General features: G+C 47.8%; 2 long non-coding RNA genes across 2 annotated transcripts in view; one reads left to right on the forward strand and one right to left on the reverse strand.

Moving 5' to 3' along the window:
• Window positions 1–25949, forward strand: part of LOC309342411 — a 223794-nt gene that overhangs the window by 50442 nt on the left and 147403 nt on the right. The gene's annotated exons all lie outside the window — the stretch shown is intronic.
• LOC309342428 overlaps window positions 20460–25949 on the reverse strand; it is a 259920-nt gene continuing 254430 nt past the window's right edge. The window contains exon 3 of the long non-coding RNA XR_014156804.1: window positions 20460–20602. This is a non-coding gene — a long non-coding RNA (uncharacterized lncRNA). The remainder of the gene's footprint in view (window positions 20603–25949) is intronic.

A 25949-nucleotide genomic window follows, 5' to 3' on the forward strand; every position in this document is an offset into this window, starting at 1 on the left:
CTCCCCTTCCAACTCCGGGGAGCCTTCTCCAGCCGGCAACCCTCGACGGGACGGGACGGGCGAGGAGCAGGAGGCGAGTTCTAATCCAGCGGAGAGTGGGCCCCGCGCGACGCCTCCTGCGCCCTGCCGTCCGATTTGGTGCGAAGCTGTCAAAGTGGTGACGAGAGAGCGCGAGCGAGAGGGAGCCCTGGCCCAGGTCCTCCTCACAAGGAAGGGGGGAATGGAAGGAGAAAGAGAGAAGGAGGGAGAGAGGGAGGGAGGAGAGAGGGAGGGGGCAGAGTTGCGCCTTGCAATCTGCAAAAGCTTCGCTCCTGCCAGAGAAGAGTCGGGAGCGCTGGGGCCAGTTTGTTGGGAAGCAGCGCTGGGCTACCTGGCGATTAACTTTAGGCAAACCACGGAGGCAACGGAGCATCTTTGATCCTAAATTTCCTGGGCTAGATTCCGATAGAAGGAACTCCAAGCGAGAGATGGGGAAGGCTAAGAAGCTGCGGTCCCTTGTTGGAACCAAAGGATGTCAAATCCAACCATTTCTTTTTCTCCACTGGGCCAGCAAGAAGTCAGCAGCTTCTTTTCCGGTGAGGGGGGCACCTTTTTCACCCTGAAGGGTTTCAATGCAAGGTTGAACAGGCACCTGAAGGTGAACGATATCAAGGTGTGCGGCTGTTCTGTCAGGTTCCCCTTTTCCTAAGTCCATGGCTTGGTTCTGGGTGATGCTGTCCTTGCAAGGCGGCATCTAGGTTTGAATGGAGGGTAAAAAAGGGGGGGGTGAATTTCTAAACTGAATGTACAGCTCAGATTTTTGTAAGCAAACCACAGATACTGGCGAACTTGAGAAGCAACGTAAGATTTCTTTATTCGCTCACAAAACGTGGGTCTCCTTTTTTCACCCATCTGGTGCTCAGGAATGCAAGAAGAGCCCTTGCGTTTCATAGAATCAGAATCGTAGTGTTGGGAGGGAACCCCAAAGGTCATCAAGTCCAGCATCCCACAAGGCGAGAATCACAGCTAAAGAATCACTGGCCACCCAAGCTCTGTTTAAAGACTTCCGAGGAAGGACAAGAGCCCACCACCTTCTGAGTGAGTCCGCTCCACAGCTCTTAACCATCATGAAGTTTCTTCTAAGGTTTAGTCAGAATCTCCGTTCTTGCCATTTGAATCCATTGACTCGGGGCCTCCCCTCTGAAGCAACAGAAAGCAAGTTTGCTCCTTCTTCCATGTAGCGGCCCTTCAGAGATTCGAGGATAACTCTCGTTTAAAAGGAAAGGACTTCACGACCCCTCTGCACTCCAATACAGATTCAGCAACCGAATTAAGTGCATCTCCCTTCTTCAAACCTTTGCAGAATAGTCAGTTTGCTCGACTTTCTACTGGCATCTTGCATGGTTATTTCATGCTCAATCATTAAAATACCCACCAAAATGCATAATAGTTAGCTTTTTCTTCAAATAGCACCATATACCGTAGATGTCTTGTTCTCTCTTTCAGTTCACAGGACATCAGTTTTTGAATATGAGAGGGAATCATATTACACTATGAACTCGAGTGTGATGAAAATGTTTGATACTGCACATGGCAATTTGTGGTCTGGGGGTATCAGGCTGGTCCTAACCAATCCTTCTTGCAATATTCTACACCTGCAAAAGTTTCAGGGTGGACTGGATATACAGTGGTACCTCAGGTTAAGAACTTAATTCATTCTGGAGGTCCGTTCTTAACCTGAAAATGTTCTTAACCGGAGGTACCACTTTAGCTAATGGGGCCTCCCTCTGCCACCGCACCACCGGAGCAAGATTTCTGTTCTCATCCTGAAGCAAAGTTCTTAACCCGATGTAATATTTCTGGGTTAGTGGAGTCTGTAACCTAAAGCATCTGTAACCTGAAGAGTCTGTAACCTGAGGTACCACTGTATAGCTTCCTTTGTGCCCAGAATGCACCATACACACACACACCATCTTCCTAGTGAAATCTACTAAATTTTCACACCAGAAATCTTTTGGGTTTACCCCACGACATCCATGACATCTCTCTTTTTTGTTCCATTGTAGTGCAAGAGTGCCTCACTAGTTGACAAAAACATGGCAACAGCTACTGTTGTTGTTTAGTTGTTTAGTCGTGTCTGCCTCTTTGTGACCCCCTGGACCAGAGCATGCCAGGCACTCCTGTCTTCCACTGCCTCCCGCAGTTTGGTCAAACTCATGCTGGTAGCTTCGAGAACACTGTCCAACCATCTCGTCCTCTGTCGTCCCCTTCACCTTGTGCCCTCCATCTTTCCCAGCATCAGGGTCTTTTCCAGGGAGTCTTCTGAGCCTGGATAGCTCAGTTGGTTAGACCGTGGTGCTGATAACACTCAAGGTTGCAGGTTCGATCCCTGTATGAACCAGCTGCATATTCCTGAATTGCAGGGGGTTGGACTAGATGATCCTCGGGGTCCCTTCCAACTCTACAGTTCTATGATTCTATGATTCTATGATTCTCTTCTCATGAGATGGCCAAGGTCTTGGAGCCTCAGCTTCAGGATCTGTCCTTCCAGTGAGCACTCAGGGTTGATTTCCTTCAGAATGGAGAGGTTGGATCTTCTTCCAGTCCCTGGGACTCTCAAGAGTCTCCTCCAGCACCATAATTCAAAAGTATCAATTCTTCGGCAATCAGCCTTCTTTATGGTCCAGCTCTCACTTCCATACATCAGTGCCCCTTCATGGATCACTGCCTTGCCGTGGCAAAGGGGCTTGAATATCTCAGAGAAGCTATGAGCTATGCTGTGCAGGGCCACCCAAGATGGACATGTCATAGTGGAGAGTTTTGACCAAACGTGATCCACCTGGAGCTGGAACCAGCCGCTCCAGTATCCCTGCCAAGAAAACTCCATGGACAAAGACAACAGGCAAAAGCTACTAAAATATCATAAAACCATAGGAACTCCGAGAGTCATCTAGTCCAACCCCTTGCAAGGCAGGCATAACAGCTAAAGCACCCTTGATGGGATGGTCAGCCAACCTTCTGTCTAAAGATCTTCAGGGCCCCATCTGAGGCCACGGAATCATAGAACTGTACAGTTGGAAGGGAACCCAAAGGGGTGCAAAGTGCGGCTGAAGAACAGAATCATAGAATCATAGAATCACTGAATCATAGAGTTGGAAGAGACCACAAGGGCCATCGAGTCCAACCCCCTGCCAAGCAGGAAACACCATCAGAGCACTCCTGACATATGGTTGTCAAGCCTCTGCTTAAAGACCTCCAAAGAAGGAGACTCCACCACACTCCTTGGCAGCAAATTCCACTGTCAAACAGCTCTTACTGTCAGGAAGTTCTTCCTAATGTTTAGGTGGAATCTTCTTTCTTGTAGTTTGGATCCATTGCTCCGTGTCCGCTTCTCTGGAGCAGCAGAAAACAACCTTTCTCCCTCCTCTATGTGACATCCTTTTATATATTTGAACATAGAAAAGAGAAGCGGCTTCAGAAACAGGGTTAGGAAGGGGGAAAGAAGGCTTGGCCGTTTCATGGGATTCAAAGGGGAAATTTTAGGGGGTTGATTTGGAGAAGTTGGGGGGGGTGGCGAGCAGATTGAGTGGGGGGGCAGAGTATAAAAAAAACCCAGATTTTTTTTCAAAAAAAATTAATCATTTTTTCAATACAAACAACAACCACAAAAAAACACATACAACAAAAATCACAATAACACTAATAACACAATTTAACAATTCAGATTTGAGTACTGATGTACCTATAACTACACCTTTTAAAAAATATTTCCCCACTACTTCCTACCACTGTCCGCCTTATCGCTTAAACATTCCTTCCAGATTTCTTCATATTTATCCATTCTTAATTTGTGTCGACATGCAATCCGTTCAAATGCAGCTAGTCTGTCCATATTGTCAATCCATGTGCTCAATGGAATCTTTGCGGCTCTTCCAGTTCATCAAAATAAGGGGGGGGGGGTTATGACACGGTACATCCATATTTTTTTTTGACCCCTTGTAATCTCCCATGTTTCTGGTATATAATTTAGAATTAAATTCAATTCCCCCAAATAACAATATTTTTTTATTTCTCTTGCTATATATATCCTCCCCTCTCACCAAAATGATCTTATCATCGGGCAGTTAATCATCATACGTACTAAGTTTGCATTTTTACTCCCACATCTCCAGCAGTTGTCTGCATTTGTTATTTCCTTCTGGTAAAATTTTGCTGGAGTCCAGAAATTACAACATAATAGAATCATAGAGTTGGAAGGGAGCACAAAAGTCCTCTAGGGCAACTTTTGCCCAACGTGGGACCAGAACCCACAACCCCAAGGCTAAGAGTCTCGTGCTCTACCAATTGAGCTACCAAGGCATGCGCCACTCTTGGTTCAAAGGAAGCTGAGCATAGGAACCTGCTCTGGACCAAGTCAGGCTCATCTGCTCTATACAAAGGTCACCTAGCTCAATACGGCAGCAAATCCCCAGGGTTTCAGGCAGGGAGTGTCTCGCAGCCCTACTCAGAGAAGCCAGAGACTGAATTCAGGACTTTCTGAATGCAAACCTCAGTTTTTTCCTCATCTGTATGTGAGCGTAAAACAATGCGCTTTTAAAAGCATGTCAGATATAGATGGAAGGGTCGTTGGGTCAATTACTTTAACATTCCTCACTACATATCTGATTCAAACTCCTCTTCTTGCAAGGTTCTCGTTCCAAAATTGTGCCCAGCATAGACAATGAAGGTATAAATCAGTGCCCATTCTTTCGGAGCCTCCCTTCCCAAGATAACCCAGCTGGCACCATGAAATGCCAAGCTCAGGCTAAACGCAGGGCTGGCACATATGATCAGCAACCATTACATCCCGCTACAGTCTCTTATTTTTCCCTCTTTTAATAATTTCAATGTGTGTGGCAGGGTGACGGAAAATTTTCTGCGCCGGGTACCAGCTGACCTTGCTATGCCACTGAGAAGAGGGAGAGAGAGGGGACTTCAAGGACCCGCCATTGGCTCTCAGCATCTCAAAGATGGGATTAATTCGTAATACAAATTATAAGCCCAATTCCTTTGTTAGCCTTGCTAGGAATAATAGATTAATCAAATCAGTGTTTATCTCACCAGGATATACTGACATTTTTGCTGGCAGAGGCTCATTTTGAAATCACTAAATCTGGACAACAGCCCTGTCCATAGACTCAAGGGATGCTCAGATGTGGTCCGTTGTTCTGGCCGAGAAATTGACCTGTCAGGTTAGGGTGGCCAGAGACAGAATCTTCCGTATGAGAGCCATCTTCAAATATTTGAAAGGTCATCACATAGAAGATGCATCTAGCTTTCTTTCTCCTCCTCTGGAGAGCAGGTCCTGAACCAAGGAATTAAAGTTACAAGAACTGAGATTCTGACTAAACCTCAGAAAGAACTTTCTCATGGTTGAAGTTGTTTGACATGGGAATGGTCTTCATCGAGAGGTTGTGGACCTCTTCACTGGAGGTTTTTAAGCAGAGGTTGGCTGGCCACCTAGATGCTCAATGGAGGATTTAGTTGAGGGTAGGGGGTTGGACTGCCTTGTAGGGGGTTGGGGTAGATGATACTTTGGGTCTCTTCCAACTCAGAAGTTCCATGATTTCATGATCAGTTGAGATTACCTATTCTGACTAAAAACCAGGAAGAATTTTTTGACAGTAAAAGCTGTTTGACAGTGGAATGGGACACCTCAAGAGGTGATGGACTCTCCTTCCTTGGAAGTTTTTAAGCAGAGGTTGGGTGGCCAGGGGGTTGGACTAGATGATCCCTGGGGTCCCTTCCAACACTGCAATTCTATGATTTACTAATTCTATGAACATCCTCAGAATCACAGAAACATCGGCGAGACCTGTTGGATAAGAGTTTTTAATATGGATCAGAAAGTTCTTCTTAGTAGTGGTTCTGACATTAAGCTGCTTCCCTGCTTTCCCCCTGAAAAATGACAGACTAGCTGCTCTTCTTGTTGTTCATAGTATTTCAAATAATGTTTTATTATAAGTGGAAAAGCAGTAAAATACTTAAGAGAAAAAAGATGCCAGCCATGGAACTGTCTCAGATGGTCATGGGTCCAATGCTCAGAGCATGACATGCCCTTGATTTTGTCTTTGCCACCTGTGGCTAGCTCCATTATGTATGTGCTCCAGCACCAGTTCCACACATATATATGCTCAGATTAAAACTCACATCCACTTTCTAAACATCTCGGTAGGCATGCCTGAACAAGAATATTTTTATCAGGCACTGAGAAGACTACAGTGAAGACCCATGGCTGATGTCAATGCGCAGGGAGTTCCAAAGTGCCACAGGAAACAACCAAGTACTTGCAAATGTGGGGGTGGGTATTATGAGGTGCCTGTAACAGTGCCAGTTCTGCCAGTCAAACCGCCTGAGTGGGCACATATGGGGTACGGTGATGTTACAGATGCCTTGCTCCTTAATGGGGTTTGGAACTGGTGTAACTTTTTGCCAGCTGAATTGGTGCCAGCTTAAAGGTAAAGGGAACCCTGACCATTAGGTCCAGTCGTGGCCGACTCTGGGGTTGTAGTGCTCATCTCGCTTTACTGGCTGAGGGAGCCGGTGTACAGCTTCCGGGTCATGTGGCCAGCAGGACTAAGCCGCTTCTGACGAACCAGAGCAGCGCACGGAAACGCTGTTTACCTTCCCGCCAGAATGTTACCTATTTATCTACTTGCACTTTGACGTGCTTTTGAACTGCTAGGTTGGCAGGAGCAAGGACTGAGCAACGGGAGCTCACCCCGTCATTGCGGGGATTCGAACCACTGACCTTCCGATCAGCAAGTCCTAGGCTCTGTGGTTTAACCCACAGCACCACCCGCGTCCCTGCTTACTTCGTGCCAGCTTACTTCGTGCCATATTCTAGCACATGGGATTGCTCCCCAGGTCACCGTTTTTCCTAAACCAAAAAGTCTTTAAATCATTTTGCCTTCTCCTGTTAAGGGAAGTGTACCAATGTCCCCGGCGGCTCATTGCCACACTGGTCACAATGCGCCTTCCAGCCTGCGCATGCCCTCTAGGGGCCGGAGGGTGTGCTGCAAGCCCAGGGATGAGAACTGCAGGGAGTAGCAGGTCCTCTCCTTAAGAGACCAGCGAGTCGGGGGAAAGCTGAGATTTATCAGCGCAACTGAAGAGTGAATGTTTTTGGAGAAAGAACAAATCTCACTGTCTTGCACGGGGTATTTTACCGGGACTCACAAAGGGTAGATTCTAGAGAGAGGAAGACTTTCATCGGAAGCATTTCTGAAACATACCTGTCCACCTCAGGAAGCACTGAGTGCCACCAATTAATTATCCATTGCCACCCCAAGCACTAACCCCATTTTCAATATTTTCTGGTATTTTCTGGTATTTACTAGTATCAACAGTGGTTTGGAGAAAGGACAAGTATAAGGCAACACAATAGAAGTTTATAAAATTATGCACAGCATTGATAGAGAAACAGACAGCTTTCCAGGTCATGTGGCCAGCAGGACTAAACCGCTTCTGGCACAATGGTTGGAAGCCAGAGCTCATGGAAACACTGTTTACCTTCCCACCACAGTGGTACCTATTTATCTACTTGCACTGGTGTGCTTTTGAACTGCTGGGTTGGCAGGAGCAGGGACCGAGCAACAGGAGCTCACTCCACTGCGGGGATTCGAACTGCCAACCTTCTGATTGGCAAGCCCAAGAGGCTCAGTGGTTTAGACCACAGGCAGTTTCTGCTGGACTTAACCGTCCAGGGGTCCTTTAGCCTTTACTCCCACAACTTGAGAATTCGTGGAGATTCAAAGAAGCTGAAAGTTGGAAGAGTCAGGACAGAGGGCGAAATGAACTTGAAGAATGAAACAAGTACCCCAAACAAGGGAGCAAGCAGAGTCGGCAGCAAGAAGACAGAGTCATGGGGAATGGTCCCCTAAGGATTAAGAGGATCGCCTAAGAGGATTAGGCCAGCGACAGGACCTCCCTGGGGTGGTGTCTGCAGTGGAGGTGAGCCCTCGCTGGCCAGGCTGTGTCGTCCAGACCTTCCTGTCAAAGGGCTTCATTAAGAGCAGAGTTTCCTGTTGCTCTCGCGGCAGTCTTGCTCTGCCCCACAAACCCTGCGTCCCCCTTTTGCAAGGTATTTGCTGATGCAGGAGTCTCCATCCTTGTTCCTCGAGCGCAAGGCCAAGAGGCGAGGCCACCGGCCTGCTGGGAAAACTTCATTAGTTGGCTTTCTGGACTGAGGAATCGAGCTGGAGCTGGATTAGGCGGACAGCAAGATGTCCTTCTGTGTGGGGCTGGGGGCTGCCACTGCCGCCTAGCAGAATGTGTGCATGTGGTTTTATCCTGCCTGGTCCACAAGGAATAATAAGCACAGCTGTAAGACTAGAGCAATGTGCACACATTGGCAAGCATATATCTATAAGGGGTGATGGGGTGGCAGAGATATTTGACTCAGTCTGCGTTTAAATGCGAACGCACTTAATTCACACTTTCCCAAACAAGACACCAAGTGTACACCCAGAGCTATCCTTTGAAATCTTCTTCAGATTTTTGCAATGCAGTTCTGCAGCCAATCAATGTGTACAATGATGCCTCTACCAGGGTAAAGGGAATGTATGTATCAGTGGGGCTTCTCTTTCGCTTCATCTGGAAGCTGCAGTTGGTGCAGAATGCTGCATCTCGATTCAGTGGTGTAGTGTGGGTTGCCTGCGCCCGAAGCCTTGCAGAGGGAGGGAAACGGATGAACTATGCATGCTCATTCAACTGCCTCAGGCATCCATGTCACCCAGGAGATTGCAGCCATAGAAATAACAAAAATGAGGAATGACCAATGAGGAATTTGTCAGCAAATGGCAGAAAACCATGGCTAAAAAAGCCGCCTCTATTGGTCTGTCACCCCCCCCCCAACTGTATTACCTGGGTCATGAAGGCGCCCTAAAGACATTAAAGCAAAGATCATGGGATAATGCACACCGTGACTTGCGATCTCGATCACACGCAGTCTGTAGTCCACTGCAGTAGGAGTACAATATGGGCATGTCTTTAAGTTAACATCTTACATTAAAAACCTGACAGTACCAAACTATCGAAGGCTTTTCACCAAAGCCAGACTAAACGTCTTTCCTTCTGCAGTGTTGGATGGCAGGTTGAGAGGAGTTCCCTACCAGGACAGACTTTGCTCATGTGCTCAAGACATCGATTCCATAAAACATATTTTGTTGAACTGTGCAAAATATGAGCAAGCCAGAGCTGAACTGATATTACCCTTGCTGGTACCTTTCCCAGGAAAATCAGAGGCTCACTATGTCAGGTTCCTATTGGAAGACCGGACAAATGCTAGAACATTAGCAGTGGCCAAGTTTTTGTCAGTGGTTGCAAGAACCAATGGTCCCTATATTCTGAACGAAATGCTTGTTTAACCTGGAGGTAGGCTGTACGAATTGTGTATTGCTTTGTAACAATTTGTTGGGTCTCTGGACCATAATAAAGGTTGATGATGATAAGAAAAAAAGAGTCGTTCCATTGCCTGGAGAGGTCTCCTCTTGGTTTGCATGAGAAAACTTTTTCAACAGAGCCCAGCAACAGAAGCAGGCAGCTATACTGAGGCAGCGCCAAGTGTTGAAATTTTGCATCCCTAACAATTTTCCACCTAGGGCAACCGCCCCATGCCCCCTGACGCGACACCACTAGCATGATTGCTGGCAGGAGTGAGGCCTTGTAGCATTGAATGCTTGTGTTCAGAGACCTGCACTGGCTGCCCATGTCAAGTTCAAGGTGTTGCTACTGTTAGCCAAGGTAAATTTTAGCAACGAATAAACCGTGTGCTGCAGAAGACGGGGGGTTGGCTGCTTTTCAACCCCTGGACAGCTGTTTGGAGCAAATTGCCGATGATTATGGCCCAGGCTGGGCTCTACCAAGTTTGCGGTCTCATTATTTGGGCCAGCAAACTCTCCCTTTTGCTTCTTCTCCCTCCTTCCAAAGGGAGAGGAATTTGCCTGAGCCGGTGGCCCAGATGGCGGCCAGGGAAGCTAATCTTCCCCTGAGCAGCAGGCAGCAGGAACCAGGCAGTCTGGTGGGGCTGCTACTAACCCAGGGGCAGATCAGGGAACAGCAGGGAAGGGGATAAAGAAACCCCCCCTCCTCTAAATGCAGTCAGGAATGTGCCAGGAAATTATTGCCGAAAACTCGCTCCAGAGCATAATAGCAAGGACCACAAGTGTGAACTGTCAGTCGCTCGAAGGACAGACATGTGTGACTCTATTTCTCTTGCTGGATTCATGTGGGCGGCTTTTCCATGAGTATCTGGCCCTGTCTTTTGGATGATGGCACCCTGAAGGCCTGGCCATCTCCCAGACTAGTGAGGAAGATCAAATTTGCCTGCTGTTTGTAGTTTTTATTGCAGCAGTGAAAAAATCAGGAACCTTAACCCACCCAAATTTTTATTTTTCCCAGTGACTTCTCATCAGATTTTATGCCTGGGAGATGTTAGATTCAGGCAAAAATTCTGGAGGTTGCATAAATTTGGAGGAGAATTTTGTGGTCCTCAATCAGCACCAACAATACCCCCCAAATTGGATGGTACAGTGGTACCTTGGTTCTCAGACTTAATCCGTTCCGGAAGTCCGTTCCAAAACCAAAGCGTTCCAAAACCAAGGCGCACTTTCCAATAGAAAGTAATGCAAAATGGATTAATCCGTTCCAGGCTTTTAAAAACAACCCCTAAAACAGCAATTTAACATGAGTTTTACTATCTAAAGAGACCATTGATCCATAAAATGAAAGCAATAAACAATGTACTGCAGTCAATCAGTAGCTGAACTGGGTTCCACACAGTCGCAAAAACAAAACAAAAAGAGTCGCAAAAACATAAACGCAAAATAAATAGCAAAAACAGACAGACCTCAGTGTAACACTCAAATCAGAAGTATAACACTCAAAACAGAGCACGTTCAGCTTCCGAAAAAAGTTCGCAAACCGGAACACTTACTTCCGGGTTTGCAGTGTTTGGGTTCCAAGTTGTTTGAGTACCAAGGTGTTTGAGAACCAAGGTACCACTGTATTATATTGATTTTTTAATTATGGTGATGATTATGATGATTACAATTTATTACCCATTCTTCACCCCAAAATTTTATACATAATCAGTTGAAGATGCATTGATCATTTACTGCTTTAACTTCTCTATTTTTAACTTATATCCTGTTTTTAAAAATGTTCAAGGTGGTGAGGACAAACCTACAATATTCAAAACAAGGACCGGGGTATTCCAAATGATGTCATGAGTGGAAAGCAGAAATTCAGCTCTCAAGATAGACTGCATTTATTTGCTTGTTTTGGGATGATTATTTGGTACCCACCATTCATCACATGCCCCAAGATGGATTAAACAGACTAAAACACAATTACAAAACAATCCATAATCAACAGACTGTAAAATAACTACTGTAAAAGTATAACACATCTAACAACTAACAGAACAATTTTCAGGAGGGTGGGGGGACAAGATTCATGCTGTGCTTCCAAAGGCCAGAGGAAATAGGTGCATCTTAAGAAGAAGAAGAAGAAGAGTTTGGATTTGATATCCCGCTTTATCACTCCCTTTAAGGAGTCTCAAAGTGGCTAACATTCTCCTTTCCCTTCCTCCCCCACAACAAACACTCTGTGAGGTGAGTGGGGCTGAGAGACTTCAGAGAAGTGTGACTGGCCCAAGGTCACCCAGCAGCTGCATGTGGAGGAGCAGAGACTCGAACCTGGTTCCCCAGATTACGAGACTACCACTCTTAACCACTACACCACACTGGCTCACACTTATTAAGTAGTTAATAAGTGCCACCAAGTTCAGATTAAAAGATTAATAACACTAAAAGTCTTTTGCAGATTGTAGGAAGTTGTCTTATGCTGGGTCCATCTAAATAGGGTGCTTATAAAGTAGATGAAAATTTTTATTGGCCTTGTGTTCGAATCCTGCTTCCTGGTTTCTCATAGGCATCTGGTTGGCCACCATGAGAAGAGAATGCTGGAGTAGATCCTGTGGCCTGATCCAGCAGGCTCTTCTTATGTCGGATGGTCATCTGTCGTGGAAGCTTTCGTTGCAATTCCTGCCTTGGAGGGGGTTGGAGTAGATGACCTTTGGTGAACCTTCCAACTCTGCAATTCCACGATTCTTAATCTGTGATTTTTCAAATGAGTGGAAAGATATTCCATGTTCTTAAGCCGCTTCGTTCCCGTCATATGTGACTTGGGTTTGGGGCTGTGACTGAAGGAGAATTGCCAAATGACAATGAACTAATTGCACTAACTGATCCAACAACTTTGCGTGTAGTGCCTGGCCTTGGTGAAGCTTCTTTCAGCAGAACTATTAGATGGTGCGGAGAGGCTTTTTCTACCCAACTGCTCAGCTTTGGAAATATCGGTGGAGTGGGGAGAGATTTAGGCTTTCCTTCCATCCTTTTGAGGGCTGTGCTGCAAAGTGCTGGCCTCATAAACTCAATTCTTGCACTGACTATTTCTTGTTCAGGAAGGTACCGCTGAGCCAGAGAGTGGAACAAGCCAGGGAGATCCAGTTATAAAAGGGGGGGGGGCAGAAATAGGTATCAGCCCTAAACTGGCTGCAAAGGGAATATTCGACTCCAGAAGGTTATTAGTAGCGGGTGTCTCCTGAGAAATGTGACACAACCACCGTACCCGAGTCAGTAAAGAAGTGAAACATCTGGGAAGAGAAGATTTTTTGGGGGGAGGAGGGCCTGGGGACCACTCACATCCCTACAGTTTGAGCGAGAAGTTGGATTTGGCATTCATTTGGCCCAGGGCCAGCCCCAGGAATCGAGCATGAGCCCACACTGAGTTTTTGAGCAGGAGAGAGTTTGCCATCTGGATTTGACAACATTTGCATGCCAATGACAATGCTTCAAGAGGAGAACAGAAATATTGAGGCAGGTGCTGCTCATTCCATAATAACTTGTGCAGTTGAAACCTTGTGTGGCTCTCAGAGAGCCAGGGTGGTCTGGTGGTTAAAGTGTCAGATAAAGAAGACCTGGGAGTTGTTGTTGTTGTTTAGTCATTTAGTCGTGTCCGCCTCTTCGTGACCCCATGGACCAGAGCATGCCAGGCACTCCTGTCTTCCACTGCCTCCTGCAGTTTGGTCAAACTCATGCTGGTAGCTTCAAGAACACTGTCCCATCATCTCGTCCTCTGTCGTCCCCTTCTCCTTGTGCCCTCCATCTTTCCCAACATCAGGGTCTTTTCCAGGGAGTCTTCTCTTCTCATGAGGTGGCCAAAGTCTTGGAGCCTCGGCTTCACGATCTGTCCTTCCAGTGAGCACTCAGGGCGGAATTCCTTAAGAATGGATGTGTTTGATCTTCTTGCAGTCCATGGGACTCTCAAGCATCTCCTCCAGCACCAGAATTCAAAAGCATCCATTCTTTGGCAACCAGCTTTCTTTACTTGGATGATGGACTCAAGGGCATCCTGATCAAATTTGCAGATGACACCAAACTGGGAGGGGTGGCTAACACCCCAGAGGACAGGATCACACTTCAAAACGACCTTGACAGATTAGAGAACTGGGCCAAAACAAACAAGATGAATTTTAACAGGGAGAAATGTAAAGTATTGCACTTGGGCAAAAAAAAAAAGAAAAAAAAAAGAGAGGCACAAATACAAGATGGGTGACACCTGGCTTGAGAGCAGTACATGTGAAAAGGATCTAGGAGTCTTGGTTGACCACAAACTTGACATGAGCCAACAGTGTGACGCGGCAGCTAAAAAAGCCAATGCAATTCTGGGCTGCATCAATAGGAGTATTGCATCTAGATCAAGGGAAGTAATAGTGCCACTGTATTCTGCTCTGGTCAGACCTCACCTGGAGTACTGTGTCCAGTTCTGGGCACCACAGTTCAAGAAGGACACTGACAAACTGGAACGTGTCCAGAGGAGGGCAACCAAAATGGTCAAAGGCCTGGAAACGATGCCTTATGAGGAACGGCTAAGGGAGCTGGGCATGTTTAGCCTGGAGAAGAGGAGGTTAAGGGGTGATAGGATAGCCATGTTCAAATATATAAAAGGATGTCACATAGAGGAGGGAGAAAGGTTGTTTTCTGCTGCTCCAGAGAAGCGGACACGGAGCAATGGTTCCAAACTACAAGAAAAAAGATTCCACCTAAACATTAGGAGGAACTTCCTGACAGTGAGAGCTGTTCGACAGTGGAATTTGCTGCCAAGGAGTGTGGTGGAGTCTCCTTCTTTGGAGGTCTTTAAGCAGAGGCTTGACGACCATATGTCAGGAGTACTCTGATGGTGTTTCCTGCTTGGCAGGGGGTTGGACTCGATGGCCCTTGTGGTCTCTTCCAACTCTATGATTCTATGTCCAGCTCTCACTTCCATACATCACCACTGGGAAAACCATTGCTTTAACTATATGGACCTTTGTTGGCAAGGGGATGTCTCATTGCCCCTTCATGGATCCATTGCCTTGCCATGGCGAAGGGGCTTGAATAAATCAGAGAAGCTATGAGCTATGATGTGCAGGGCAACCCAAGATGGACAGGTCATAGTGGGGAGTTTTGACCAAACGTGATCCCCCTGGAGCAGGAACCGGCAAGCCACTCCACTATCCCTGCCAAGAAAACTCCATGGACAAAGACAACAGACCTGGGAGACCCGGGTTCAAATGCACCACTCAGCCATAAAGCTTAGCCTCTCAGCCTAGCCTACCTCACAGGGCTGTTGTTGCGGGAATTAAATTGGGAGCGCGAGAAGAACCACGGAGGCCCCATTGAGCCCCTTGGAGAAAAAGGTCGAACATAAATGCAATAAATAAAATAATGATATATTCAAAAGTTTTCCAGAATACCTCTCACCTCCTCCTTGATCAAGCAAAACCTTGGCAAGTATGTATGACTCAAAGTTAGTGCTGTGTGATTCTTTCGGTGTGGTAGTGGGGGCTTTCATGGGCCTTGAACTTCCACCAAAGCATAGCTGCCCCTTTCATGTTTTGTCCTGTTTTAGCAACAGCTTTAAAGCCATTTAAAAAACCACACATTTCTTCCCCATTCTAACCAATCAGGGAACACCGAACCAGCGTGAGGACATCATGAATTGTTTTTCTCTCTTTTTTCTTTTTTTAAACCGTGGAACTCTCTGCCACAAGAGGCAGGATTGGCCACTAACTTGGATGGCTTTATTATTATTTTTTCCAAGTAAATTTTTATTATTTTCTTTACATATTCTTTTCCCAACAAACCATATTATTACCATAGATTCCCTTTGACTCTGCCGAGTCCCGACTCCCCTCCCTCCCCCCAACTGGTATATTTAACTCCTTTTTTATCGCGCACCTCATTCTCACATTAATACTATTATACATTGAAGGTATTATGCCAATCCTGCTAGCGTCTTAACATTTTTACAGTCCTCCTTTAAATATTCAATCAATTTACTCCAGTTATTCTTGTATCTTTGATCTTCCTGGTCCCGGATCCTCCCTGACAATTTGGCAAGTTCTGCATATTCTTTCAGCTTCACCTGCCACTCCTGGGTGGCTGGTATGTCTCTTTGTTTTTTTCTTGGATCTACAGCCTCATTCCCACCCCAGGGCTGATCGGCCAGCTGCACAACCCATTGAAAGCAATGCACTGTGGACAAGCAGCATCTACACAACCTGGAACCAGCTTCACTATGAGATTGCCTATATGCCCACTTGGCTGCTTCAGACGGTGGAACTGGCACTTTCACAGGCAGCACATAGCTACACTTCCCTGCAGCTGCTAAAAACATTTTTGCTGAGAAAAACCCACCAACTTTTCATTTTAAAAGCTGATAAGAGTTTTGCCATAGGCATCTGGTTGGCTGTTGTGAGAACAATGCTGAGCTGGGTGGGCCATGGGGCTGATCTCTTTCTTCTTTATTGCTGCTTGTTTAGACTTCATCAGAGTATGTTCATGTGGGATATAACATCACTGAAGCCGTCAAATTCAAAATTTCCTGTTTGCTCAAAGTGCACACCAAGGGGAATGTTGCTCTAGCCAGGAGGACTTCCTGTTACACCTGGTCTGGAGTCTCTTCCCCCTGCATGTGACCAGGTAGATGGGCATGATCCTAGCAGACCTTATAAAAGGGCCATTCTCGCAGTCATCTTCCTCTTGCAGTAGTGTTGCAAGGGGGGACAGTGCGCTCCATGTGCCATGTCTGGAGGGGTGACAAGAAAGCAACCCGCTGGGTGCTCGCCCCGCCACCCCTGGCTATGGCGATGCGAGCAGCTATTGCGCGCCGCAGCTGTATGTGCAGGATCCCACCACCGTCCGTACAGCGCTCAGGCGGCGCCAGCAGCCAACCGCTATATACAACGCATGCGCAGTGTTGCACACACGCACTGTATGCAGCAACTCCACACATGTGCCCTACGTAAGGACGCGCGCATGCGTCTTAGGTAGTGGCGCAATGCGTGCACAGCTGGCGGTTTGCCCCACCCCAGGTGTCAGTTAATAATAATTATTATTTTTATTTTTATTTATACGCCGCCCTCCCCAGCCAAGGCCGGGCTCAGGGCGGCTAACAAGCAATAATAAAAACAAGTTGAATGAATACAACTTAAAAACAAGATTAAAATACAACATTAAAATATTGAAACAGTAAAATATTAAAATGTTAAAATGCAGCCTCATCACAGGAAGAGAAAGGAAAAAGAAAGAGGGGGAGGGGAGGGGATCAAATTGGTTCCAAGCCAAAGGGCCAGGCGGAACAACTCTGTCTTACAGGCCCCACGGAAAGAAATCAGATCCCGTAGGGCCTTGGTCTCATGAGACAGAGCGTTCCACCAAGCCGGAGCCAGTGTTGAAAAGTCCCTGGCTCTGGCTGAGGCTAATCTGACTTCCTTAGGGCTTGGGACCCCTAGGGTGTTGCTATTTATGGACCTTAAGGTCCTCCATGGGGCATACCAGGAGAGGCGGTCCCATAGGTAGGAGGGTCCTAGGCCGTGAAGGGCTTTAAAGGTCAAAACCAGCACCTTAAATCTGACCCTGTACTCCACCGGAAGCCAGTGCAGCTTGAAAAGCACTGGGTGTGGTGGAAGAAGATTGGGGAAAAAATTAAAGTTTATCTACAGAAACATTGCAAAATTAAGGAATGTTAGAAGGTTGTTGGAATGAAGTAATGTGGTTTTAGCAGAAATGATGTAAAGGATTAGGTTAAAATTGATTTTTTAATTGGTGAAAGACGAGAATTACAGTATATTAAGATAAATTATTAGGATAAAAACAAAGCTGGAAAGGATTTGCTGAAACATCTAATTGAACTAGAATACAAAAAAGGGAGGTGTGAGGAGGTTAAGGAAATAAGCAAAGGAAAGAAAGTTATGTAAAGGTTTGATCTGGTTTTTTTTTTTCAATTGTTTGTATTTTTTCTGTCTTTTTATTTTTATTTTTTATTTTTTTATTTTTTTCTCTTTGTAAACTTTAAAATTTGAATAAATACCATTTAAAAAAAATAAAATGAAAAGCACTGGGTGAATATGCTCCCATGGCAGAGACCCCGTGAGGAGCCTCGCTGCAGCATTCTGTACCCGCTGGAGTTTCTGGGACAGTTAGCCTTCGTTCACCCCCGGCCTCTTGATACTCTCTTGATGTCCTTCTCTCAGTTTTGCCTTTTGCTCTCTGCTGGGTCTCAGCCAGCAGCACATGTCTCATCCCTACAGAGGAAGAAGCTACACTTCATATCTCTATAAATGTAACTGCAACTATTAGCTAAAGCCTGCCTTCAGGAAACTACTGTCAGCTGAATGTATGTAAACTGTTACCTTTAATGAAGACTGTTGTATTATTATTTTAAGAGGGAATTATATGGGGAAACTTACCAGGGACAAGCCAGACTGGAATGCTTAACTCAAATGATTCTCACAAATCCATCCACCTGCTTCCAGCAATGAGCAAGAGAATGTGCTCTGCTATTAGCTCACTAGCGTGGGAGAAGAAGGATAATATTTAATCAATATATCCTCTCCTACTATCCACATTCCCACAGTTCAAAACAGCGAATTGTGGGGGGGTTTCCATCGCCAATATGCATAACTTTACTTTTAGGCTTTTTTGCCATTTTGTTGCTCACCCAATTTCAAAAGACCCTTTTGGAGCTCTTTGGAATCATCTGTGGTTTTCCACCATCCTGAGTGGTTCAGTGTTTTTTTTGGGGGGGGGGCACTTCACTGCCCACCTTTGACTCCAGATCATTTATGAATAAATTACCCAGCTTTATTCCTCCAAGTACTGATTCTTGGGGGAAATCGGCCTTTTCTCCCTTACCAATATAAGATCTGCCATGGACTCCATTGTCCATTGCTTCCATTGTTCACCTACATAAAAGGTACCCATCCCTTTTATCAACGACTGCTATGTTTATGAAGCCTTTGTTAAGCACTTTTTGGAAGCCTAAGAATATAATGTCTCGGACAATATAATCCACATGCTTGATAAATATATATTCACAGGTTCACAGAGCAAGACTCCCTTTTGCTAGAGCTATGCTGAGCCCCCAGGAATTGGTGCTTATGAGTGCAAATCCATGAGCGGATCTTAATCTCTATTTAGCCAAACGTAAAGAAGGGCGTCTTCGATCTCCCGTGCCGGTGAGGGGGGCAGCTTGCAAATCTGTGCTTCCTTCTCTTCGCGCAGGATGACTCATTAGGTCTCATTCTCGGCGGGGAGCTGACATTCAATTAACTAGCTGACTTCTGCTGGTGACCCCCACAAATCTAACAAGGGTCTGTTTACAAACACAGGCTGTTGGGCCCATAAGGGAGGCCAGGTTAGGTCAGCCTCCCACTGGGGCAGTTTGTTCGGATGCATCAGAAGATGTTAAACAAGGCCTTTGTGAATGAAAGATCAAGCATATTGCTTCCAGTGGGGAGGCCAGCCGGTCTAATGGCAGGCCTCACATTTGGCGGGAATGAATGGGCAGGCCAGTCAATGGCTCTGCAAAACGAAGGGAAGGGGCGTCCCTGGTTGATTTACCTGCTCCTTCCCCACCTCTCCTTCTTCGAATCTGTGATTTTTCAAACGAGGGGAAAGATATTTGTTGAAGCATGCCCATGAGCCAAATCCAGATGTTTCTCTGCTTCAGACAAGTGGGTCCCAACGAACATCATTTCAAATCAGAGCATTATTTTCTTGTTCCAGAAAAGAACACCAGACACTGTTCATTTGCAAAGATAAGTTGCATTGAGTGTCGGTCAGTGATCTTAAATGAGGGTAAATGATACATTGCATGTTGCATGTGAAAGAGTATATTTTCTGTCCATGCCAGTTTTATTTGTAAAACATGATGAAGTGGTAACTCTTCTAAAATGAAAACACACACACACAGACACACAAAATAATCAAATGCAATGACCATAGCAAGAGCAGATGTCCCTTAATTAGACCAAGGTCTGATGGGTTTTGTTGTTGTTGTTGTTTAGTCGTTTAGTCGTGTCCGACTCTTTGTTACCCCCTGGACCAGAGCACGCCAGGCACTCCTGTCTTCCACTGCCTCCCGCAGTTTGGTCAAACTCATGCTGGTAGCTTCGAGAATACTATCAAGCCATCTCGTCCTCTGTCGTCCCCTTCTCCTTGTGCCCTCCATCTTTCCCAACATCAGGGTCTTTTCCAGGGAGTCTTCTCTTCTCATGAGGGGGCCAAAGTCTTGGAGCCTCAGCTTCAGGATGTGTCCTTCCAATGAGCACTCAGGGCTGATTTCCTTCAGAATGGAGAGGTTGGATCTTCTTGCAGTCCATGGGACTCTGATGGGTTAGAGCAGTTGTTTTCAACCCATGTGCCATGGCATCCTGGGGTGCCTTGAATGATGGCCAGGGTTGCCGTGGGCAGCACTGGCCTCTGTCCCTCTTTCCTTCCCTCTGATGCCCTCTCCAGTCTCTGCCTCCCAAAGGCTTGCACAGCTGTTTGTTGCAGCAGCCATGGCTACAAGCTCCGTAGGCAAATGGTGCTTTTGGGGCTGGCAAGGGGTTGCTTTCCAGGCCCCTGTGGGGTAGTGTGAGGAGGCACCTCTCTTTGGTACAGTGGGGGGCAGCTCAGAGATCAGGGGCGGCAGTTGTGGCTTCCCAGAGGACTCCCAAGAAGACAGGAGAGGAGAGGAGGCTGAGGGAACACTCCACAAGGGAGAGTGTTCAGAAAAGGGCGAGGAGCTACCAGCTCTGCAGGCAAGGGATGACCTAACTGGGCTCCTGAGCCCCACAGGGGTGCCACAGAGAGAGGGTAATTGGTCAAGGGACCTGTGAACTCAAAAAGGTTGAAAACCTCTGGGTTAGAGTATAACAAATAAGAGCCCTGTAGCTGGATCAGGCCAAAGGCCTGTCTGATCCAGCATCCTTTCTCCACAATGCCCAGCCAGATGCCTTTGGGAAGCTCACAAGTCAGACATGAGCACAGCAGCACTTACCCCACTTCTTATTTCTCAGAAGCTGGTGTTCAGAGGTATACTGTGCTGGTCCCGGGGGTCCAAGGTCGAGGGTGTGGTATGGATGCTGTCCGTCAAAGCTGAAGCGGGGTCCAAGGCAAGGAGTCAGGTGAGGTCAGGAACTCTGTCAGAAGAGCAGGACAGGGTGCAGGCAGAAACAGGCTACCAACAATGTTGCTCCCGCAACCTGGGACTGGGGCTGGCTGGCTTTTATCTGCCCCAAGGCATAGAGCGGCCCTGGTCCACAGGTGACTCGCCTCTCCTGGCCTGGAGGCCAGCACTCCTCCTGCGGGAACTTAGTTCCCTCTGCCTCTCTGCCCTGAGCCTCTGCAGCTCAGGAGAGGCTGGAGGGTGACCAGACCCAGAGGCAACCTCACCTTCCTCTGACGGGGCTGAGAGTGGAATACCTGCAGGCAATGGGTCCTCCATCACCTCAGGAGCCAGAGCAGGCTCAGCTGGTGCCTGCACCTGAGGACCCAGCACAGGTGAGGACCCTTCAGGCTCATGCCCTAGCCCTGGCTCAGCTGGTTCTGGAGGCAGGGAATCCTTTGCAGGCTGGGATCCCTCAGGTTCAGCCTCCGAGTCCGAATCCCAGGCCATCACATATACTGTCTTCAACAATCCAGGTACAGCATAGCCATTGTGGCCAGAAGCCATTTATAGTCTTCTTCTCCATGGTCTGTTACACTGCCTCCATCAGTAGAAACCTGGGAGTTCACAAAAGTCCAGTTCCTGACACCTGTCCAGGATTATATTACCCCAAAACCTGGTGATTCCATTTACCTGATGTGCTTAATAGATGTGGCTTGGCCTTTCATCTTTCAAGAACGTGCTCGGCTTCCAACAACTTCTTAGTCTTCTGCTCCCATGAAGCCTTTGGGGGAGGTGTTGCCTGGTCAACCAGGTAGAGAATGTCCCCACTCCAAGAAGCTGTGAAATTCAAAGGACGGGGCAGCGATCCAAGAACCGGGGAGCCGGGAGATGACAACAAAGCATCAGGACCATGGACAGATCACAGGGATCTCTGAGCAAAAGTTGTTTCAGATGTTGCTCCAGTGCTGGTTCCTGAGTTGGGGAAGATGAAAAATGGTGTAGCAGGGAAGTTTTGGGAGCTAGACTCTCCTCCCTGGAGAAGACCAGTTTTCCACTTAAGATGGGGGTCACATGATCTGATGACATGACAGCACGTCCCCACTGCTGCCTCTGTGAATGGCATCCTGATAAAAAGGTAAGAAGCTAGAACTCAAGGGAGCCCCAATGTCCAGCGCCCTTGAGGGCTATGGCTCAAGGAAGATTGGATCCTGAAGAGTTGGGCTTCTTCCTCATTGTCTGTAGGAATCTCCATAGTAGAGGGAGGCCCAGTGACTGCTTCCTGGAATAATAATAATAATAATAATAATAATTTATTATTTATACCCCGCCCATCTGGCTGGGCCTCCCCAGCCACTCTGGGCGGCTTCCAAAAGAATATTAAAATACTATGATACATCAAACATTAAAAGCATCCCTAAACAGGGCTGCCTTCAGATGTCTTCTAAAAGTCTGGTAGTTGTTGTTCTCTTTGACATCTGGTGGGAGGGCATTCCACAGGGAGGGCGCCACTACCGAGAAGGCCCTCTGCCTGGTTCCCTGTAACTTGACTTCTCGCAGTGAGGGAACCGCCAGAAGGCCCTCGGTGCTGGACCTCAGTGTCCGGGTAGAACGATGGGGGTGGAGACGCTCCTTCAGGTATACTGGACCGAGGCCGTTTAGGGCTTTAAAGGTCAGCACCAACACTTTGAATTGTGCTCGGAAACGTACTGGGAGCCAATGTAGGTCTTTCAAGACCGGTGTTATATGGTCTCGGCGGCCGCTCCCTGTCACCAGTCTGGCTGCTGCGTTCTGGATTAGTTGTAGTTTCCGGGTCACCTTCAAAGGTAGCCCCACGTAGAGTGCATTGCAGTAGTCCAAGCGGGAGATAACCAGAGCATGCACCACTCTGGCGAGGCAGTCCACAGGCAGATAGGGTCTCAGCCTGCGTACCAGATGGAGCTGGTACACAGCTGCCCTGGACACGGATTTAACTTGTGCCTCCATGGACAGCTGTGAGTCCAAAATGACTCCCAGGCTGCACACCTGGTCCTTCAGGGGCACAGGTACCGCATTCAGGACCAGGGAGTCCTCCACACCTGCCCGCCTCCTGTCCCCCAGAAACAGTACTTCTGTCTTGTCAGGATTCAATCTCAATCTGTTAGCCGCCATCCATCCTCCAACCGCCTCCAGACACTCACACAGGACTGTCACCGCCTTCACTGGTTCTGATTTGAAAGAGAGGTAGAGCTGGGTATCATCCGCATACTGATGAACACCCAGCCCAAACCCCCTGATGATCTCTCCCAGCGGCTGCATGTAGATGTTGAAAAGCATGGGGGAGAGGACAGAACCCTGAGGCACCCCACAAGTGAGAGCCCAGGGGTCTGAACACTCATCCCCCACCACCACTTTCTGAACACGGCCCAGGAGGAAGGAGCGGAACCACTGTATGACAGTGCCCCCAGCTCCCAGCCCCTCAAGACGGTCCAGAAGGATGTTATGGTCGATGGTATCAAACGCCGCTGAGAGATCCAGCAGAACCAGGAAACAGCTCTCACCTTTGTCCCTGGCCCGCCGGAGATCATCAACCAGTGCGACCAAGGCAGTTTCAGTCCCATGATGAGGCCTGAATCCCGACTGGAAGGGATCCAAATGGTCCGCTTCTTCCAGGCGTGCCTGGAGTTGTTCAGCAACCACTCGCTCAATCACCTTGCCCAAGAATGGAAGATTTGAGACTGGGCGATAGTTGGCCATCGTGGCCGCATCTAAAGATGGTTTTTTAAGAAGTGGTTTGATAACCGCCTCTTTCAGTGGGTCTGGGAAGGCTCCCTCACGGAGGGAAGCATTCACCACCCCACGAAGCCCATCACCCAGTCCTTCCCGGCTAGCTTTTATAAGCCAGGATGGGCAAGGATCAAGGAGACAGGTGGTTGGTTTCACTCGTCCAAGCAGCCTGTCCACATCCTCGGTGGTAACAGATTGGAATTGATCCCATGCAATTTGACTAGACAGGACTCTAGCACTCTCCCGCCCCGGCCCTGCTCCCACGGTGGCGTCTACCTCTTCCCGAATCTGAGCGACTTTATCTGCAAAAAACTTTGCAAAATCATTGCAGGAGATCATGTGGCCCGTACTGGGCCCCGATGTAGCAGGTGGTTCCGCTAAATTGCGGACCACCTGAAAAAGTCTCCTGCTGCTGTTTTCTGCAGATGCAATAGAGGCGGCGAAGAAAGTTTTCTTCGCCGTCGCTACCGCCACTTGGTAGGCTCGACATTGAGCTCTAACCTGTGTCCGGTCAGCTTCAGAATGAGTTATCCGCCACCGGCGCTCTAGCCGTCTCAACGATTGTTTCATTGCCCTCAGATCCGTGGAAAACCACGGGGCTCTCCGGGCTCCATGCAATCGGAGAGGGCGCTTCGGAGCCAAACAGTCAATAGCCCTGGTTAACTCCACATTCCAGCGGGCCACCAGGGAATCAACTGAAAGGCCATCAACATGGGATAAAGCATCCCCTACCACTCTCTGGAAGCCATTTGGATCCATTAAGTGGCGGGGGCGGACCATCCGAATCGGTCCCACCTCCCTGCAGAGGGGAAGGGTCGCGGAGAAGTCCAGTTGCACCAGGAAGTGATCTGACCATGGCACTCCAGTGAATACTCCAGTGGGAAAGTTTCCACCATTTCTGGGGCTCTGAGCAGTCAAGGACTCCTTAACGTCCAGTGAGCCATGACACCAGGTAGGTGGTTTTCTTACCTTAGAGACCGAAAGTGCTTTTCAATGAGAAGGGGACAGGTGGCACGTCACCCAGTGATGAGATCCTGAGTCTTTTTGCCTTTTGGGAGTTCTTTTGGACTTCTCACCTGCCTTTCATAAGAGCTCAGAGGATGTTTCAATAGATTTGGACTTCAGGAGAGCCTGGCAGCTGGATCTGAGCATAGGAGTCCCATCTAGTCCAGCATTCTGTCCTCAAAGTGGCCAACCAGATGCCCCAAAGTGAAGCTGGGAAATGGGGCAAAAGGGAACAGCACTGTCCCACTCATGATCTCCTGCTACTGAAATTCAGAAGCATGCTGTCTCCAGCACATGAGAGATGCTGTTAGGAGCAGTAGCCATTGGAAGCTGCACCTCCCATGAACAAAATGGAGCCTTCTTCTACTCTGAAGGTGATAGAAGAGTCCTCTGAGATTTTAAGAATGGCCATGCTTCTAATCTCAGGGAAATGCTCCTGCATGGATTATGTTCACTTCAGTTTGGCTCCTTCAGGAGAATGTCCTTGTGTAGCTGGCCCTGTGTCTCAGGAGACCTGCCTGCTTCCCACCTGGTCAAGAACCTAAGAACATAAGAAGAGTCAGTTTGATCAGGCCTATGCAGTCCAGCATCATGTTATCATAGTGGCCAACCAGATGTTTGTGGGAAGCCCACAAGCAGGTTTTGAGCACAAGGGCAACTCTCCAGTCCTGCAAGTTACCAGTCACTCGTATTCAGAAGCATTGCTGCCTCCAACTGTGGGAGCAGAGCAGAGCCATCCTGGCCACTTGTCATTGATAGCCTTCCGTCATGGACTGACTGGGTGCCAAGAAGTGGTGAGAGGCCCCAACTGGGGAACCCCCAAGGGAACCCCCAGGGGAAGAAGGCTCAGAGCCGGGGGGCTGGTGGTGGAATGACAATGTGTGCTTCAGAGGGAGAAGAGGGAGCAGACTGGGAGAAGGACATGTTGAAAGCTGAAGGGGCAACAGGGTTTAGTGAGCAGGAAGAGGTTGTGGCAGAGATCAGTCAAGAATCAGAGGCAGAGGCGGAGGCTGGAGAGGAGGGGGACAAAGAGTCAGAGTGAAGGCATGCTGCTGAAGAAGCCAGGGGGTCTCCCTCTCCTGCTGTGACCAGCTTCCCTCCCCCTGGTCACCCAGAACACGAAGAGGGATGAAATGGGTGGAGCAAAGAGAGACAAGACGAAGGAGTCTCAGGTTGCTGGGGAGGGACCTGGAGTCTTAGAGCGTGGTGGACCTTCAGTCCTCAACCATGCCTCATTGGGGCAAGACCTACTGGAAAGAGCCGCTGAGATCACTAGGCATGAGCTGTTCGGGTTTCTTTGAATAAAGACTTAACTTCACTGACTCCGGCTCCTAACAGCCTCTCCTTCATAATAGGTTTATCTTCCATGGCATAAGAAGATCCTGCAGGATCAGGCCAATTGCTTATCCAGTCGAGCATCCCTTCTCACAGGGACCAGCCAAATTCCTGTGGGAAATCTGCAAGCAGGATTCAATACTTCTCTCCCTCTTCTGGTTTTCAGTGACGAGTATTCAGGTGCCTCACTTTACCCCATGAGCAGAGCTGCCTCATCGGTGGTTCAACTCCAGTTGGCTTTGTGTAAGGATATTGTGTCATAGGAGGGTGAACAAGATGTTCAGGGGTCTGGAAACCAAGCCTGATGAGGAATGGTTGAAGGATCTGGGTATATTTATCCTCCA

Source organism: Podarcis erhardii, assembly GCF_964252035.2.
Source record: "Podarcis erhardii genome assembly, chromosome: 5".
In the NCBI taxonomy this organism is placed as follows: domain Eukaryota; kingdom Metazoa; phylum Chordata; class Lepidosauria; order Squamata; family Lacertidae; genus Podarcis; species Podarcis erhardii.